At 48.6% G+C, this 18,916-nt stretch overlaps 1 long non-coding RNA gene across 1 annotated transcript; it reads right to left on the bottom strand.

Annotated features, from left to right (window-relative positions):
* Positions 1-93: 93 nt before the first annotated feature.
* On the bottom strand, positions 94-2,001 carry LOC139055646 (uncharacterized). The gene is made up of 3 exons (XR_011511903.1): positions 1,696-2,001; positions 1,538-1,618; positions 94-592 (listed from the first exon to the last, which is right to left on the bottom strand). It is a non-coding gene; the product is annotated as an uncharacterized lncRNA (long non-coding RNA).
* Between the last annotated feature and the right edge of the window lie 16,915 nt (positions 2,002-18,916).

The following is an 18,916-nucleotide window of genomic DNA, read 5'->3' as shown; positions in this document are numbered from 1 at the left end:
GGAGCTAAGAGGACGAAGAGCTTATTATGGGGAGTGTCGATGAGGACAGAGAGTGTATACACCAGAACACCGTAAATTCAAAGGGCGCCGCCATATTGATGAGCGTCGGTCGCGCCATCCATCCCAAGCGCCGCGAAGTAGCAGGCCTGGGCTGCCACGCCGGGAGATGCGACCCGGCGCGAAAGCGAAACTTGGGCTTTTTAGCTGGGCGGAAGGCGTGTTTCGCGTTTTTTCTAACCTGTCATTTTCGCTGTCTGGATTCAATCAAACTTCAAGACCTCATGCAAGTCCGCAATGGCCACACTGAGTGCTGTGCAGACTGCAGAAGCGAATACATCGGGTAGGTACGCTATTACGCTTGTACAAACCGCGCGCTATATGCTAGAACACGTGTGAGCTTTTTGGCACGTAACCTGTGAAGGAATTTACAGCACTGTGTTGGTGCCATATATTATTAAAGCACGCAGAACACTGTCATCTGCACTTTCAGTTTGGTCTTGTTTGTCATGGTCTCTACTGGGTTGGCCGCGTTTGGCAACCAACTGGCGAGGTCGTTTGACTGCCTGGTTAGCAGACGCCTGCCCTTCACCACCTGCACATTGAAAACAAAATAGATGTTATAGTAAGAAGGGCTGTAGTTCTTTCCCATGCCATCACTGTTGCGAAGATATAAAGTCCTCTCAAAATGAAATAGAAAATACACCAGGCCAATTGTATCGTGCAACCACTTAAGAGTACAACATTCAGAACAAAAGCCTACAGCACTCGAACAAGCAGCATATGATGCTAAACCTGCACTCATTGGAAAATGAGGTAATACAGTAGTTATAATGTTCAACTACATGTGCAGTCAAAGCCCATATAACAGGGCGAGCATGACAGATGCAGGTGTTGTACAGTTGCACAAACCATGACAGGGCACGTAAAATTACCATCCCTACTTAAAGCTGCATCATCAGGACCCCTTTGGTACAAGACAACAACCGCACCTGCATTCCAAGAAATTAGCCCCACCGACTGCAGCTACCTAGTACCAGACCTGTTTCGCTTGTGCGAGGCCATCGGATTGTTGGCGCTCCCTTAGAAAAGAAAACAGTAAAAAAAAAACTAGTGAGAACGATCAAAATTTTGTTACAAAATACAAGAATAATTAAGCACCTTATTTTCCTCGCCATATTAACGGAAATATTTTGCGCTTTGCCCCGCATAACAGCCCGCACGCAGTTTAGAGCTCAGGAGGCTCAAATGAATTCGTTACGAATGACACCTGCAACACCAGCTCGTAAAGGTAGGTGCGCCGCAAGAACACCTTCGGCGACGAATAGTCGTCGTTTACGTTTTTGTGGACGCATGCTACGTGACGAGCAGACTTCGGTTTACTTTCATTAGCAATAACGCTCACCAGCAAGGCCTACAACTTGTCGTTCACGCTTAATGGTCATTCCGTGCACCAGCTGCAAGTATCGCTAACCGCAAACTCAACTGTTCCGCTTAACCGTCGGGAGCTCTGCCTGAATGAAAACACGAAAAGGCTTGCCTTTTTGTTATAGCCAAGGCGAAGCACCGGCGTGGGATTCTGCTCTGTAGGCTTGTTGCCCAGAAAGTGTTCGGAGCAAACCTGCGTGTTACACGTATTACGTTTGTAGGGCGCAAACTTGAACGTGGCACCAAAATATACACAAATCGAATACTCACTCGTGCATTTTCACTGGGTTGGTAGTTCTTCCTATTCACTGCAGCTATCCACCGGTGGCGCAGCTTGGCATTGTTCGTTGCGGATGGAAATCGGCGCAGGCTGAAAACACCGCACCGGCACGATTCCCTACGTGTGTTGTGCTCTTCGCAAACAGCACTAAGCAACCTGCTCCTTTTCCGCTGGTTGTTTTGGCATCCAAACACGACACAATGATGCCCAGATGACTTCTTCTACTTTGGATCCGTGTGAACGGGCACATTTCCGCACTTTGGAGCCCTAGAGCTGGCGCTTGCCATGTCTACTGGTCGCCGACGAACACACTTTGGCAGCCCAGTACAAGATCGCGCCGGTCGACCGGGCAACCCGGGTGCGAGAGTATGCGTTCGGTTAGTCTGGGTGCGAGACTAGCGTGTTCTGGTCTATAGGTGCGTGAACGTAGCGTCGCTAGCTCTTTCTCCGCGACGAAAGTGTAAAGGCCACCGCCCTTGCCGCTGGAGCGTGTCAACGCCGGTGCATTGGGGCAATACGGTCGCCTGCTTTCGATTGCACGGCAATCTGCGAGGCGAGGGCAGATCAGAACAGAGCGAAGGCTGCCAACGCGCAGAGGCGACGCTGAGGCCGTGTGTCGCCATTCCAAAACGGAAAGAACAAGCGTTCGTAAATGCCACACCAATCCATAGGTAGCAGAGCAATATCTCATCCCCACGCGAGTGGCTAGTTGTCACTTACAGTCGTAATAAAAGAGCGTTGTCACTCGAGGTGGCGTTTGGGCCAGGAATCCACCAAGCCCATAGACGAGCACGTACGGTAGTGGGAATGAGGGGAAAAAAAGGGCTTATCTTACATTATTTACACTGGCTCCAAATACGGAAGCCCACTCCATGCAGGAGGATATTAAACGTCTGAGTTCACATCAGGACACTTCAGCCTTCCTGAGCCACGTAGAGGAGCTCTCCTGATCCAGGATCCACAGGAGTCACTCTTCCGTCCGCAGTTTAACCTCGAACTTGCGAAGGCTCCCAAGTCCGTCGATCCCAGATCGTGGAGGATTGCCTTCTTGATCTCACCGCTGTCAACCAGCTTGTCAGGTACAGGTAGTGGGGTCTTTCGCGGACCCGTCACCAGTCGGTGTGAACACCGCGTTCACGTTTGGGTAGGCGCTGACGGACGGGTGGGGTTGTCTCGTGGCAAGCGTCAAATTAATGCCCTCGGCCGTGTTGAGATGTAACACGATCCAGGGCACGCAGGCGGCAATTAAATACGCTCGGAGAGCTCCGGAAAACTTGTGTTGTTGTGCGGGCAAGCAAACGAAGTTCCCTTGCAACGTACGCCCTCGTCGGTGGAATTTAAATGCGTGGGTGCCTCCGTGGGCAGATCGGGCATCCTTGTCAGCGAGGTCGTGGCCGACAATGCCACAATTACTCGGAAGCCATTGAAAGATGACATCCTGCCCTTTTTCCAGACCTGCCCTTTTTCCAGAGCATGATGGTTATGTCGTGTCTGTTGTAACGTACACATTAACAAAACGCAATAGAGAGCTACTGCATCATTAGCTACTTAAAAAAGAAATAAAATGTTGAATCAGAGCAGCTGTCCTCCTAGTATGCACTCATATGTCCTACTGACTAACTAATAAAAAAAAAAGAAATAAAAAGAAGGGAGCAAGTTGAGAGTTACCTTGCTCTATAGTTAAGTGTAAGGCCACAAAAGCAAACATCGGACGTGTTGCAAATTATGATTTTATGCATCGTAAGTGAAAGGCCAGCAAAATGTTGGTTTTCGTGCATTCCATCCTGCTACCACTGCTGAGCAGAGCTAATCGATGAAGCAGACAAGGCAGACGGTGACTTAACGAAACATTTACGCACAGTATACACGGTGTCCTACGTAATTTTAGCCAAACATTAAAGATATGTAAATGCCACGTAGCTGGACAGAACCAAGGTAATGTTATTTGCCGTACAGCGAACACAACTTGTCGCTGCTGGCCGACCTGCTCTGCTTGAGTTTTTTGAAATGTGAGCCTTCAGGTTTGTTCAACAGCATACACACGGTATGTTCCAGGACACTATTTCCTTCCAAATATCGAGCGGAGTCCCCGTCGTCAGCACACTTCGTGTGGGTTGCTCCTAGTATCGTCTGCTAGTCTTCAGTATGTATACATGTGCGAGTACGGCATTCATTTATTTTCATTGCGGTTCTGTTGTTGTTTTGCACTCATAATGATATGTCGGCACTTATTTGACGATGAACTGCAACATTTGTCCTTCAGACATGCTGTGTCTGCGCTGTAATACCGTGTTTGCCAGCGCGTGCTGCGCGTTCGGTCGCCACTCCGTAGGCCACAGACGACAAAGGTTACACCTCAGCGTCACCTTTAATTATTTGCTCCTGCCAGGGGGAGCGAGCACATATCTCTGGCGAGGTTAGTCCAGCGATGAGAATTAGTGCTATAGACCGTTTTTTCATGGGTGCCGCCATACTGCGCACGCAGTGGCGCCATCTGTAGGCAGTCGGCACGCTGTCTTGGGCGAGCGCTCCGGGTTTTACGCCAAATATACGCTCGGCGGCAGTTTCTGGTAGTTCTTTTCGCGTTTCGAGGTCTATTTACTGTGACGTGGCGTCTTATCGAAGTTGTTTAAGTCGGTATGGTCGGAGTTTCTGTGGCGCTTAGGCGGACGGAGCATCCAGCGCGATCGCGTACTTGAGCTCATGTTTGAGCCGACAATCAGTCTCAGAGATCAGTTTGTATTTCTGAAAATTCGCTTCACTAGTGTCGCCTTACTGCGGCATTCTCACGGTAGTTCTAATCGGTGGTTTAGCAGGATCGACTGTTTCCGAACATATGACGATTACAACAGCGTGGGTACTCTTCTGCTAAGTATTTGCTTTGAAAGGCATCCGAATTTTATGTAGATCAATTGCGCGACTACTTCGTTTGTTGGACAAGGTTTCCACCCACGAATAAAATATTTTTGGTTAGCAATAACAGCATACCGTGCAGTGTGAATTCCACTTGTTGAGTGGTCGAGTGAGCGTATGTGGACTATGCCGCGTCCGAATCAGTGGTAGATGCTGGGTTACAGATCTGTTAAATAAAATACACATTGCACAGTTTGTGATGCTGCGTCATCACCTGTGCGCGCACACCCTGGCACATCATACTACGGAAAGTTGGAGAGTTTTCCTTTAATTTGGTGAATATTTCACATTTCTATCTTGTTTTGTTGCTTTCCTGTGACCGATCAAAAGCGCACCATGACTTTACGGACACACTGTACTTTATTTTATCCTATATTAATAACCAACTGAGAAGTTGTAGCCGTCGCCTGCAAAGGGCGACAACGACATCTCTATTCATTTTCACCTCAATGAATGAAATATTCGCCGAAAGAAGGAACCCTCGCCATGAAGACATTGCTTTTGACAAATAAGGACACGTTTGGAAGGCAGGAACGAGCACAATATTTGACGGATCACGAGGGAGAACACAGGACAGGTGCGCACTGTGCCTTCCATCGTCCCTGGCAAATTTTGTGCATATTTCTACCATCTGAATATGTATACCTGCAAGCAGAAGTTGTAAAAAAAGACGCATATTTGTTGATTTTTGTTTTATTTAATGCGTTTGCTCGCGCGGAATGTGGCGGCGACGGTGGCGCCACAGCTTCTTGACGTCACGCTCTGCAAGTTGGTTTGCACGAGCCCGCCAAAGTCGACGCGAGTCGGCATGTGAGCATGATGTGCGGACACTTGGGGTGCGATCTTGTACGCGTTCCAAAATAGAACGGAGGCAGTTCGTTCCACCGAGCCGCACACGATTGGTCAACATGAACCATGACGAATACCATGACGTCAATTGTGACGTGATATCTGCTGTCAATCACTCCGTGTCGTCGGCTATCGGACGAAGGCAATGGAACGGACGGCCTACTTCACGACGTAAAGAGCGGACCGCCTCTATTCTATTTTGGAACGCGTACAAGATCGCACCCTTGGTTCGTGTCGAACGATGGCAGGTCGGGCCGAGTTAATGTCGAGGCGGGTTGCATCAGCCCCGAGTGTTGACTCACTGGACCCGTTTGGCGGTGATAAAAACGTGTCTGTTTGTCTACAGGGAAGGGAAAAGGGGGAACGCAGAGTAAACAGACAGGAGCGCTGTACTTACAACTGTCGGTTTATTGCTGGACAAGTATACATAGATACCCGTTGCAACGCGTGCGTGGAGCACGTCAGCGTAGGGAACGACACGGATTGTTGACCACTCGTACGAGCTAACAGCCCCCATCATGCTGCACGAAACCTCGTACTTCACAAGCCTTCACACTTGCCCAAAAAAGAAACAAAAAAGGAACAAAATCACGCAGAAGCTCTTCTGGGAGTTGTCTAAGCATGTACACGCATTGTGCCACTTGCTCATCTGCACGCGGCCCAGTGTCATTATCGATATGATGAAACTTCATATGACTGGTATAAACGATAGCGCTGCGTCAACACGAACTGCTGCAGACGGCGGCGCAAGGTGAATTGGGGAGTCGAGCAAACTACTGCAAGTGGCGGCGCCACGTGCGCTGATGACGCTGCAATCATTATAAGCTGGTATCGCTCTTTAGCGCCTTATCTATCCGCGTGGAAACACTATGCGCCGCGGGGACCGTATCTTGAACGCGATCTGCGGTGGAGACAGGGTGCGCCGACATCTGATAGCTTCGCGCGCTGTGTTCTCGCCGCTTCTCGTTAACGAGAGATGCGCACTCCTGTATCTTGAAAGCTATCTGCGAAAGGGGCAGGATGCGACGTGCGCCGAGATATTTCCGAGCACTCTGTTCTCGCCGCTTCGTTGGCCTGGAAGCGACAGTCCGAAGATAGATAGTATAAAATTTAGTGTCCAACGGATAAGCTCATCTATCCACCCCACGACACGCATGTCAGGAGGCAGGTGCCACCGCCTCAGATGCAGGATGGGACGTCATAGAGAAAGAAATTTCAACTGATGAATTTCTTTCTCTATGGGGACGTCTTGGGTCCCAGCAGCCTTCAGCCAAGCCGCTCGCTGGTGCAGGCTTTATCTATATCGTATGCGCGATTTCAAAGACTGTATGCACTTTTCGCTTCACTTTGCTGGGTGTTTGAAGCTTGCTTCATCTCCGGTGCGGGTCGGCCAGGAATTGCGCTATTTCCGGGATCAGCCCAGATTTTTGTCCGACGTGAGGGACGGTTTTGTCGCTGCGTAAGCAGCGAAATTACCCTGCCACGGTTACTTAGTGGCTATGGTGTTCGGCTGCTAAGCACGAGGTCGCGGGATCAAATCTCTTCCACCGCGGCCGCATTTCGATGGGGGCGAAATGGGATAACACCCGTGTACTTCGATTGAGGTGCACGTTAAAGAACCCCAGGTGGTCGAAATTTCCGGTGTCCTCCACTAGGGCATGCCTCATAATCAGAAAGTGGTTTTGGCACGTAACACCCCATAAATAAATTTTTTTTGCCTAGGTCGTGATTTCAGAATGTAAAAACCCATAATTTAATTTATAAACATAGAAATGCTTAAGGATTTAAAAAGGGGAAAGAAGGCGATTGAAATACAGCATGTGACATTGTCGCGTTCAGATACATAAAAGCCTATTTTTTATTTTATTTTATTTTTTGTAAGAAAAGGGCCACCGAGGGGAAAAAGACCCACTTTTCCTACCGCTTTAATATCTCAGCTGCCTCTTACATTTCCCGTGTCAGCTTGTTTCTTCCCCTGTACACTTCTCCGGCGTGTTTACTTTCTTGCAGAGTGCGGTTGTTGGCACTCTGTGCGAAAGTTTACTTTTGCGTGTCCAAAACAAAATGTCCGAAACATATATATATATATATATATATATATATATATATATATATATATATATATATATATATATATATATATATATGTATGTGTGTGTGTGTGTGTGTGTGTGTGTGTGTGTGTGTGTGTGTGTGTGTGTGTGTGTGTGTGTGTGTGTGTAATAACGAAATGCGGGCCCAGGACGAAACACAATTGAAGGACGCATACAAGCGCTCGTGTGTGGCTCGTCTGTGTCCTGAGCGCGTCCTCCGTCTCGGTCGCGCTCTTCGTTCACAGCTCCTGACATTCTCGCGAGTACGCGGACCAAACGCACGAACCGCTTTCTCGTGTACTCAAAGCGACGAAACCCCAGCAGGGCGCGTAAGGGCGCATAATATAGTGCGCGGAACATATCGCATTCTTCTTTTTTCCTTCTTTCGTCCGGGGCGAGATAAGTCCGCCATGGCCGGATATATTTAACGGAAACTCTAACGAAGACACGGGATGGTGGCGTATGAGCGATTAGATGAGCCGGAAAGGCGTCGAACTGCTCAGTCTATATGAGTCAACGCATAGCAAGGGTCAGAATCATAGACGGAAATCTGGCGCCACCGTCTATGGGAGTTTCCTAAAAGACTCTGTGCCGTCATCGGAATGACGATGTATGTGTCTGCGAGGCTTGTGTTGGCTGGTGTTGTAAGAGGTTTCGTCCAAAACGTAGATATGGCTACGCAAGTAACGCGCTCTTAAACTAAAATCTTCATGAAATGTTTCCATTCACCCATATTACGTCTTTGGTCACCTACAATGCATAACCAAGCGAATAAAAGCAAGAACAGACCACGAACAGTTCCAAAGCGAGCGCGAATCTTTTCGTCTGTCCTCCAACTTTAGTGGGCCGCTCATACTTTTTATGTATCATATAATTGTACGTGCAATAACAAGTTTTTATAGTTAAACAAAATATGTTTTTGTTTAATAATAAAGCTAAAACAGCTTTTTAGGTGCTGTTTTAGTATAAAGTGAATCATTGTGACAGACTGAACGGTGCTTGCCAGGCGCGTGTTCAAGGTGTACTGGCTCTCCGAAAACGATGCCAATCCGAAGTCACAATATACCGGGCATTCTCATGCATACCACAGCGCAGTAGCGCCAGATTTCCCTCTATGTAATATGGTGAGAAACTCTATGGTCAGAATGTACGCGAATTTCTTTATTGGGTTCAAGTCATGGCGCGCATTCATATGCCTTGCCTTGATGAGTCAGCATATAGCGATCGCCAGAGGGCGCGGACACGTTTCTTAAGTACGCAGAGACAGCAAGAAGCTACGGTTTGTCCGTATCGTTGTGGAAGTAACAATATGCCACATTTGCATTGCGGAGTGATGCGTCATTGCTCTCGCAAAAGGAAAAAAAGACGAATCTGCTAGACCCTAAAGGATCGTTGCTATCGTATCTCTTGCACCAGCAGATAAGTAGTATGCACTCATTGTAAATGTGATCGTTGTAATCATGCTTCAATGCGCTCTAGTTGATGTCAGCGTCAGAGGATGGCGCCAGCAGCGCTTTTCCATATGTCTATGTATCCGGTGTTCCGGTATTCCGTAAACTGTAATGCGTTTATACGAACAGGCTAAGATGTCGCGTTGACGGCAGCGAACGCACTGTTATATGGTGGGTTAGAAGTTTCAAGCCTTTATGAGGGACGTGACAGTCGCAGCGGAGGAAGCTTGCTTGTTTTAATCCTTCACATGGCTGGTGGAGGAATTACCGTGTGCTTCACTCGTAATGTCGTTTCAGGTGAGTTTCACTAAGTAACTAAATTATTTCTGCTAATATGCTCCACTTGCTTAGTTGAACCTGCGGGAACGAGATAAAAGATGTACAGTCGCGGACAGGATAAAATGGACCGCGGGATCTCCGAAAACGTTCAATTCCCGAGCAGCCTGTAGCAGTAACCAGTAAAACTGCCCACGACAAAGTTGTTAGCATATTATAGTCGAGGTCCAAAATGCAAATACCAGATTGCGTTGTGAGGTTGCGGATATATTCAGCTTTTTCTTAGATTTCATGGTCCATAATATTCTGTCCGCGACTGCACGTATCAATGATGCCAACTGCCACCATCACTTATATCAAGAAGCAGTGATATCAGTGCTGTGCAAACGAGGATTTTTAAAATATTGTTTAGGTGTCGAAACATGGGAAGGTACGTTACGTCATAGCAGGCGTATGCGGAGCACCGTGATGTAGTCTAAATAAATGAATTATCAGTAAATAAATACTGTAGGAAAGCCGCCATGCCCATGCCGTATAGGTTCCAAGGAGTGCGTGTTCGGCGTTGCTTAACGAATTCGCCATTTCCGCAAAGTACGCGTTTTTCAGTGATAGCGCCGACCTTCCACTGGGATGATGTCGGGCCCCGTCAGACGCGGTCGTGCATATAAGGTTACTCAGAAGACGTTGGTTGTACAGGCGACCAGGCCGGACGCTTCTGCACGCGCGGACTCTCAGCTTCTTCCTGTCCGCCACTATCGATAATAATCGCCACAGGAAAAAAAAAAGAAGAAAAACTTCGGATGTGCGTTTATCTCTCATTTCTCGCAAAACTAGCGTGGGCGTAGTTCCTCGTTCACTTGCGCCGGTTCTGCGTACACGTCAGGCTAGGCAGACTGTCGTCTCGTTTCGAAAACTGACCGGAGCGACGCCTTATCTGCGGCTCGGTGACTCGAGCAAAATTAAGAACAAAACCAGGCGCACGCCGCGTTCCCGCGCGCGACACGAGAAACGGGGTTGAATCGCTGATGCAGACGCGAAACAGGAACCTCCCCCGTGTGTGATAGACACGCGTCGTCACCACGGAAGACATTCTTTCTTGCTTTTGTGTCTCTTTTTTTTTTGTCTGCCGCCGCATGAGAGAGCTGCGAGCAAGACAACAATGGGACCCGCATGTACAGAGACGGTGACAGCTGCCAGGAGAGATGACACCGGCCTCGCGTGTGACGTGCTTCGGCAAGCGCCGGGGCTTCCGTACTTTGCACCGCGCCGTGCAATGTCCTGTCACGCGGTCCCGTGTGTACGCTTCGCGCAAGACGGTAGTGCATCGTGATGGAGTGAACTAGAATGCACGCAGAGCCAGCGAAGCTCGTGAGCTTCCCGTTCAATATTGCAGGTCCCGCATGCGGCGCGCAGAGCGCCACGTATAGTACGTCGGGGTTTCGCCAACGCTTCCGGATGTTGCGAGACTGTCCAGGAATTTACGAAGGAGTCAATTCACGCCGCGTGAGTGCCATTTTGGCGAAATTCCTGGAAACCGGAAGTAGAAAGCGGACGTAATGACGTCACTAATGGCGTCACACACAAGAAGGTGGCATGATCTTTAACCACCTAGTTAATGGAAAACAGTTGCCTCCGAAGTGCGCGTGGCCCTAAGAGACACCTAAATCAAAGATTATGGTGGCCTACCATTTCTTTCTACTTTCTTTTTCTCGCTCTTTATGTACCTTCCCCTGGCCATTCATATGCATTATAATGTATCTTCTATTCTTCGCCTAATATCCTTTTTCTGTGGAAATCCTACCTTTGTACAGTAGGTAGGCATTGCTTCTCTCCTGGTGGCAGCAGCCAGTGAGCTCTTTTTTCTTTCTTCCCTATGCGATCGTTTTTACGTATAGAAACATAATAAAAATAATAATAATTGGCATATGAACACAACATGATGCTTGCAACTATCGAAGGCTCCTCAACTTATGGGACTGACTGCTATTCTTGTCCCAATGTTCCAGCCGAGAGATCATCCGCTATATTGAATAGGCTTGACAGAAAGACGACGGGGCATAGTGCGCTTGGGAACACGTCACGACGAAGTTTGAGCTCAAGGTGAGTTCACCGACTGAGTTATGTCAAGTTCAACAACTACTGAGAACGATCGTGAAATGTGGTATTGCATGAACGCGTTAATGCTTTTTTTATTTTTGCTTATTTGCTGGATGAATGGCGGCTGTAGCAAAAGGTTGCGATTATACGCAGCATGGCGAAGCATCATCTCCGGCTTGACAACATGAGATGACAGTTTAAATTACACGTAATTAAGTTATTCGACCCGGCTGTAAAGAAGACAAGTAAGCCAGTGAACTAAATGCCCGTCATTGAAATACATACAAAGAGCAACGAAAACCATTACGTGTCACTATCGTGAAGCGTTCTCACTGCTTAGTGGAAAGACACAAAGTATGATATCACAAAGAAGCCCACAAGGAAATAATAATTGCAGGTAGAATTTTATGGAATGAAATAAAAGACGCAGATAATAAATGTTGTCGGTTGGGAAGCAGGAGCTGACGCAACCCTAGTGTTATTTCCTATACTGCGTGCGCAACAGATACACAAGAATTAAACAAAGAAAAAGAAAGAAAGAACTGTGCTTGATGGTTGTCATCTGCGACGCCACGCCACTGATGAAAAGCAGGTGTCAGACTTTATTACAAAGGAGTCGCTTGATCTTTCATTCAATTTTAACCTTACGCGAGAAAGCGCCATTGTAGAGCATGTGTCTCGGCATATGTTGGTGTTTGCTTCGCTGATTCCGCTTTGGCGCACTGCATCTGCATATGCGACAGTCCCCTGTATATCTCTCCCCTCCCCCCTCTCTCTTCTCATATTTCTATTGCACCTTTCCCGTACCACAGTATAGTGTAGCCAACCAGACGCATTTCTGGTTAACATCCTTGCCTTCTCTCTTTCTTTCATCCTCCTCCTCTTCCTGCTGAGAACGAAGTCACGGGTTCGATTCCCGACCGAGCGGCCTCGTTTCTGTGAGACCAGCTTGAGAAGATGCACGTACACTTCGACTCTGCCCGCCTGTGGCCATTAGTGTGTCTGTCTGTCTGAACAAACCTTCTTTGTGCTTTAATGCCAAGGTCGCCTTGCCTCGTTGCACTTCAAGTGCGTCAAACCGATACGCTGTGTGTTCTTTTTGCTTTTCAGTCCAGGAAGCGCGTGTCCAAACGCCCTCAAGAGCTGCAGCGTGGTACAAGGCACGACCGTGGGTGGGTTTCGATCGAGCCAGTTAGCCCCCCCCCCCTCCTCGCCATTGTTCGTTGCCGCAAATACCCCCGCGTTCGAGGCCCACGAGTCGGCGCTATTTTCGGGCGTTTTCTCCTCTCGCACTGCACCGCCTGTATGCACGCTCAGTTTCTGGCGCCTCGCTTTGTTGTTCCCCCTGAATCAGAGCCTATATGCGTGCGCTTTATTCCACGTGTTTATGCGCCTCTCGCGGTGCACCGTACGGTCGAGGAAGGTTCCTGTGGTGTCTCGAGCGGTCACGTATGTATCATAAATGCGAGCCGCACAAATTTTAACGCGATAGCGTTAAGGAGCTCGTGTCGCAGAAAAGCCGGTGTCGTCGGCGTCGGGTGTCGGCGTCGGTGTCGGCGTTTTGTGGCGTTGACCGTGAGCGATAAATCACGGCAGGCACTCCATAAATAAAAAGCAACTTCCAAGATGGGCTGGGTGGGAATCGAACCAGGGTCTCCGGAGTGTGAGACGGAGACGCTACCACTCAGCCACGATTTCGATGCTTCCAATAGGTACAAACGCGCCTCTAGTGAATGCGGTGTTGCCTTCGAAACGAGCCGTGGAAAGTTATACTGTGGTGTATATCGGTAATTATGAACATGTAACTTACAGAAGTCGCAATTACACGAGTAGCGAAGTGCGTTTCGCTGCATTTCTTCTGCGCTTTCCGCACACGGAGAGCCATCTTGCGGCAAACACAGAAGACCCCCTCCTCTCCATGTACGGCGCTGCCCCGACAGATGGCGCGCCACGCGCGCATTGGAGCTGTCGCGGCTCGGACTCTCTCCCCTGACAACGCTTCGCCTAGCTCCCTCTGTAGAATCAAGCGTCCTTCCTTTCTTTAGATCACTATCTCTCTATCTCTCTGCCCGTGCCGATCACGGCGTTTGGCTGGCGCGCATCATTTCCCCCTCCGGGATATCGAGTTCTTTGGTTCGCTCCGCTTGCTCAGGCGCACGTTTCGTTGCTGCGCCGAACGCCGCGTTGCTCGACCATATGGCTCGACGCTCCCCGCGTCTGATGCGGGGCGCCTCGTAAGTGATGGCTGCCCTGTAGCCCATTGTCTTACACCCATTGGCGGGTCGACGGGAACGCTATCGCGTTCCACTCTTGAAGGCGAAGCTTAAGCGTCCTCCAATTTTTGTTTTTGAAGCGCCGCTGCCACGTTTTCTTCTCACCGCTGTCTGTTTTTCTTGGCCCGCTCGCGAGCTCTCCAGTACAGTCTGTTGGGACGATCCGTATACTTTACTCGCCAGCATCTGGTGTGTCGTAGTCTGGGTCCCGTGGCCGCTAGGCCGCGAGGAAACCACGCACCGCCCTCCCGTCCGACGTCCGCAGTGTCGAGTCCGGCAAAACCCGCGACTATATATAGTGTCCCCCCCCCCCCCCCCCGCGCAGAAGGAGTAAATGGACTCGGGTGCGTGACATACTATATGGCGTGAGACCACACGTGCGGACGTTTGTCGTTAGCGAAGCGCAGCCGCGGGTTACGCAATGCGCCCGTGCACCTGCGCGTCACTGTGTATAGAACGAACTGCGACATCTTAAGTGTTCTCGCCACGCAGCGGTCGACGTGGCAACACGCCACGGAAAGTCTCCGCCGAGGACGTGTCCTTTCAGGTACGTGCGGCTCGTCGGCGATGGTTTTCGAGAATCCTTCGCAAAAGTCCGGAAAAAGGGTATATGTCATCGTTAGTTCACTGCTTCGAACGAACGCGACTGACACGTTTTATGAAACAGAGATAAGTCTATGAAGCCCGCGTCGTAGTTACCGTCTGCTCCGCCGAGGTGTATCGCCCCAGAATTTGTTAACGTTACCTGAAGGGAAGACTACCACTCCTCATAGTTGACTTGAAGCGCAAATGAATGAATAAATAAATAAATACATAGATAAATAAATAATAGTAAATAGAAAATAAAAAGTAAATCTATGAACAAGAAAACAAAAAGACAATAAAGAAACAGAGGACAGAACGGAAAGCTACTAGAAACAGGTTAAAGGAACTCCTATGGGGGCCTCAATTTCCGCTGCCATGGCTAACTTGACTATGGAGAGCATCGAGGAGAGAGCTCTAGATACCTTTTCCCCGAAACCAAAAGTCTTCCTCGGGTACGTAGGTGATTGCTTCTGCATCGTGAAGACGAGGCAAGTCGAAAACTTGCAGAAACACTTAAACTCCATAGACCCGGATATACAGTTCACATATGAGCGTGAACAGAACGGATCACTCCCATTCTTAGACGTACAAGTTACGCGAAAAGACGGCATTCTAAAATTTTCAGTCTACAGAAAACCAACCCACACAGGCCGCGAACCTTCATTTCCAATCCGACCATCTGGCAAACCACAAGGCGTCTGTTGTAAATTCTTTATTCAAACGAGCCGAAACTCATTCCTCATTGGAATCGGATCAAAAAAAAAATAAGAGAACGGTTCTCAACGAACTTAAGAGGAATGGCTACACAGATGTCTTCATTCGAAAAAGAACCAGACAACAAAAAAGAAGAAGCAAAGTGCGGGACTTTCAGCCATTGACTTCTGCCCAACCCCAGAAGCGAGTGTCCATCCCGTACGTCAGAGGTGCCAGCGAAGCGCTCAGCCGAATATTAAAAAAAGAAGGCCTCAAAGTGGCGCACAAACCAATAAAAACTTTCAATATCCTCCTCCCTGAACCAAAAGATCGTCCACCTAAAGAAAAAGCTCAAGGCGTCGTCTACAAAATCAGCTGTGCCGACTGTCCGGCGTCGTGCATCGGGGAAACCAAAAATCTAAAAGAAAGGATCAGACAACACGAGAGAGAGAGAAAAACTTTATTTTCATGTTGGTTGGTATGGTGGAAAGACAACACGAGAATGACGTCAGAACATTCAACCGTATTCGCAGCGCCGTCGCTGAACACTCTGAAGACGCCGACTACAAAATTGCTTTCGGGGAAACTGAAATCCTTCAAACAGAGACGAACTCGCGGAAGAGACTACTACTGGAGTCATGGTACATTCAGAATACGGGGAATAACATAAACCGCGTGAAGGGCAACGTACCCTCGGTGTATGTCCATGGCCTTGGCGACATGACGAAAAGAAGAAAAGGACGCACAGCCAGCTAGACTCCCGCTTGTTTCACCAACACAAAAACGTCGGCGCGACCCTGCAACCTCCCCCAACCCCAACCTCCCATCAAGGGCACCCTCGTGGGCACTCTCCCCAGCGCCGGTCATCCCAGCACCACTGCAGCTGTCAACATCCCCCCCCCTTTTGTTTCCCCCATCTTTCCGTCTGTGAAGTGTCTCCCCACCTCCCGTGCTCCCCCTTCCTTTTTTTACAAAAGACGCTTTAAAAGCTGCACACCGCCACCCCCCGAAGAACAACCTCCTGAAGAAGGAGCCGAATGGGCTCCGAAACGTCGGGCTAATAAAATTCAGTTATTTGGTTGGAGTCAGCCTCAAGTCCCTTCCTCCCACACGGTACGATAAGTTGAATCGCCGAGAAGTAGCTGTTACTATGGCAGACAGAGTTACGAGTTGGACCTTCATATTTGAGCGTGTACGTGAGAATCGCGTATTGCGTCGTTGTTACTTCGATGTCCATCTACAGAATCTGAACATGCGCTACATCTTCCGTTCTACTTCATGATACAATTAACATTTCATCTACACTTATCTTTGCCAGCACAGTGATCGTGTAGAAGGCACCGCCTTGTGCCAGGATCGACGCCTGCAAGTGACATGCAAGGTGAGTGAATAAGCAGGGTGGTGCAAATCGAGAACATAAAGTTTGGTACCAAACGCGCCCATGATGAGTGACAAGTAATTAGTATGCGTTTGGTTCATTATTGTACGGTAAGGCATTGCTTTAATAGACAGTTTTAGTTTAGCGTCCGCAACTATAGCGTACGCTATACGCTATAATATAGCGTACGCTAAGCAGCGCACGTTTTCTACAGTTTTAGTTGACCGGCGATATCTTTGGATCTCAGAGGCCATATGCCGTCGTTACGGCTATTTTGCGCCTTTAGCGACAGGTGGCGCTGACATCTCAACGTTTGTTTTGTTAGGCTTTGACTCGTTCGAAACGAGAAGCGATCTCGAAAACACCACGAGGTTATCCATAATACTCTGTCGTCGAAGCGGCCTGAGACTAAGCGAAAGCCGTTTACACAGTCATTTGCTACGAACGAAGTGCATTTTACAAAAGCAACGCCAAATTCAATTCGAAGCGGGCAGCCGGGACCGCCGCCATGTTTCCCGCAAGCTCCGCAAACCCCGCAAAAACGCTAACGCTAACTCGTTTGCGTTGCGTACGCCCGCTATACCCGCTATTTCGTTTAGCGTTTTGCGCATGCGTAGTGACGACCCGCTATTTTTTAGCGTCCGCAATGGAATAGGGTACGCTATACTAAAACTGTCTAATCTCGAGTAAGTGAGCTCTTTACGAAATAGTAATATGGCAAGGCTTGCCTTCAAACTAATGATGCTGGTAGAGCTGTCATCGGTGTCTTTGCGAAGTCGGTCAAAGTCAACCTGCAAACGCCATGCAGAGCAGCACACTGAGCAGAACATGCAGTTAAGCTATTTAGTTTTATGGTAAATGGCGACAGTGGGACTATGTTCAGTTGATGCCTTCTATATAAGCGAAATTTCTGCAGCCAGAGAAGTGATCTACAATGGTGGTCTGCTGTGCGCGACTAAAGAGCCGTAAGAGCAATAGGGGAAAATGTAATGAATACTTTATTCGCACTCTCAAGGCTTTTTAAGTTCATTTTTGGCGATTGATTTATTACTTTTTAACGTCCTGTGGTTACACCGGAGCTTTCGGAACATCGTTGTGGAAGCTTTCGGTTTGACGTCCCGATGTTTTACTAACCGGCTTTATCGCACGCATTTCTCATCAGGACATGGGGCCGCCGTGGCATGGACACAAACCCGCAACCTTATTTGACTAAAGTGCTGTGTATGTACTATTTGGTTTTTTTTTTTCTGGTGTCTCGGTCCGCAACGCACTACGTCACCTGTACCGCAAGCTCATGCTCAGCTGCCGATTTCCGTAGCTTAGCTGTCGCCATCGCGGAGGCGGGCCAAATTGATTTGATACCAGCGCTGTAGGGGACAGGCACATGAGACATGGATGACACAACGCGGCACCGTGCTGTGTTGTCTTCGTATTGCGTCTCCTTGACCGCTCTACAGCGCTGGTATCGCATCGTCTAAAGCCAACAAATACAACGCATTGTATTCGCAGGCGAACAATTGCAGAATGATCTTCGACCCTTCATACGAAGGTGGCAAAGCTTTTCTTTTCGTCCACCAAGTTGCCCGTCTGCCGAAGGACTGTTTATTTCGCGTTGTCTAATTATTGCTGAGCATCTCGTTTAAAGAGCTTAAAATAAAACCTTCAGAATTCTGCACTCACATACTTAACGGAGACGAACATTTCGCACAAAGCTGCTCCGTAGCAGAAGAAGGCGGCCACAGTGGTCGCACGCAGGAACCAGAGCAGTGTGCGAACTATCTTGTCCTGCGCAAAAGAAAAAGAGCAGAAGGCAACGCTTATACGCGCTTGTTTTCTGACTGGAAGGTCACGTATGCAGAGACCGGATTCACAAAAATTTTTCTTTCGTAAGTGCTCTTCGCCATCCGTTGACCGCTTTGGCTGATAGTTCGTACGCCATCAGGGTTGGCCTTTTCGTGTTGCTAACGGACAGTTATAGCGTAAAGAGTTTTTTTTTTTTGGATACGGGCCCAGAACTTTCGAACGGATGCGCGCGTGTGGCCACAGCTGCCGAGGGTTCGGGTGTCGAGAGAGTGCTGAGAAACTTTAGGCGTTTTGGAGTTGAAGGAGACTAGTTTTTTTTTTCACTTCAGAGAGCTTCAGAGACCGGAGTACAGAGTAACCACAGAGACACAGCGCACTGCTATACAGTTCTTGGTCTGTATTCACAAAAAAGTGCTTATGCCAAAACTATTCGTAAGAGCAGGTTTCAACCAATTGTGACGTTGGACATCAGTGAAGGCGGCCGGCCAATAGCAAAGAGCTATTACAAACGAAAAGTCTCGTGAATTCGGCTGGTTGTTACTATCGCAATGGATACGCAGGTTTTAGGGAGTTTTACATTTTACGCACCCGGACGACTTTGCGTTCCTTTGTACCCATTCTGATTTATTTTGTAAACCAAGCGATTTGCGTTCCCAAACTCTGGATATGCAAAATCTAAATGGCCCTCTTGACAGATACTGCTGGGGTATCAATCGCGGCAGCTTACACTCACCGTGGTGGGAGTCTCCCACTCACGTACACCGTGGTGGGAGACTCGATCCGGATAAATTTTAACCACC

Source organism: Dermacentor albipictus, chromosome 2 (assembly GCF_038994185.2).
Source record: "Dermacentor albipictus isolate Rhodes 1998 colony chromosome 2, USDA_Dalb.pri_finalv2, whole genome shotgun sequence".
NCBI lineage: Eukaryota > Metazoa > Arthropoda > Arachnida > Ixodida > Ixodidae > Dermacentor > Dermacentor albipictus.
Note: the sequence above shows the minus strand (reverse complement) of the source record. Positions and strands in the feature narration are given on the sequence as shown.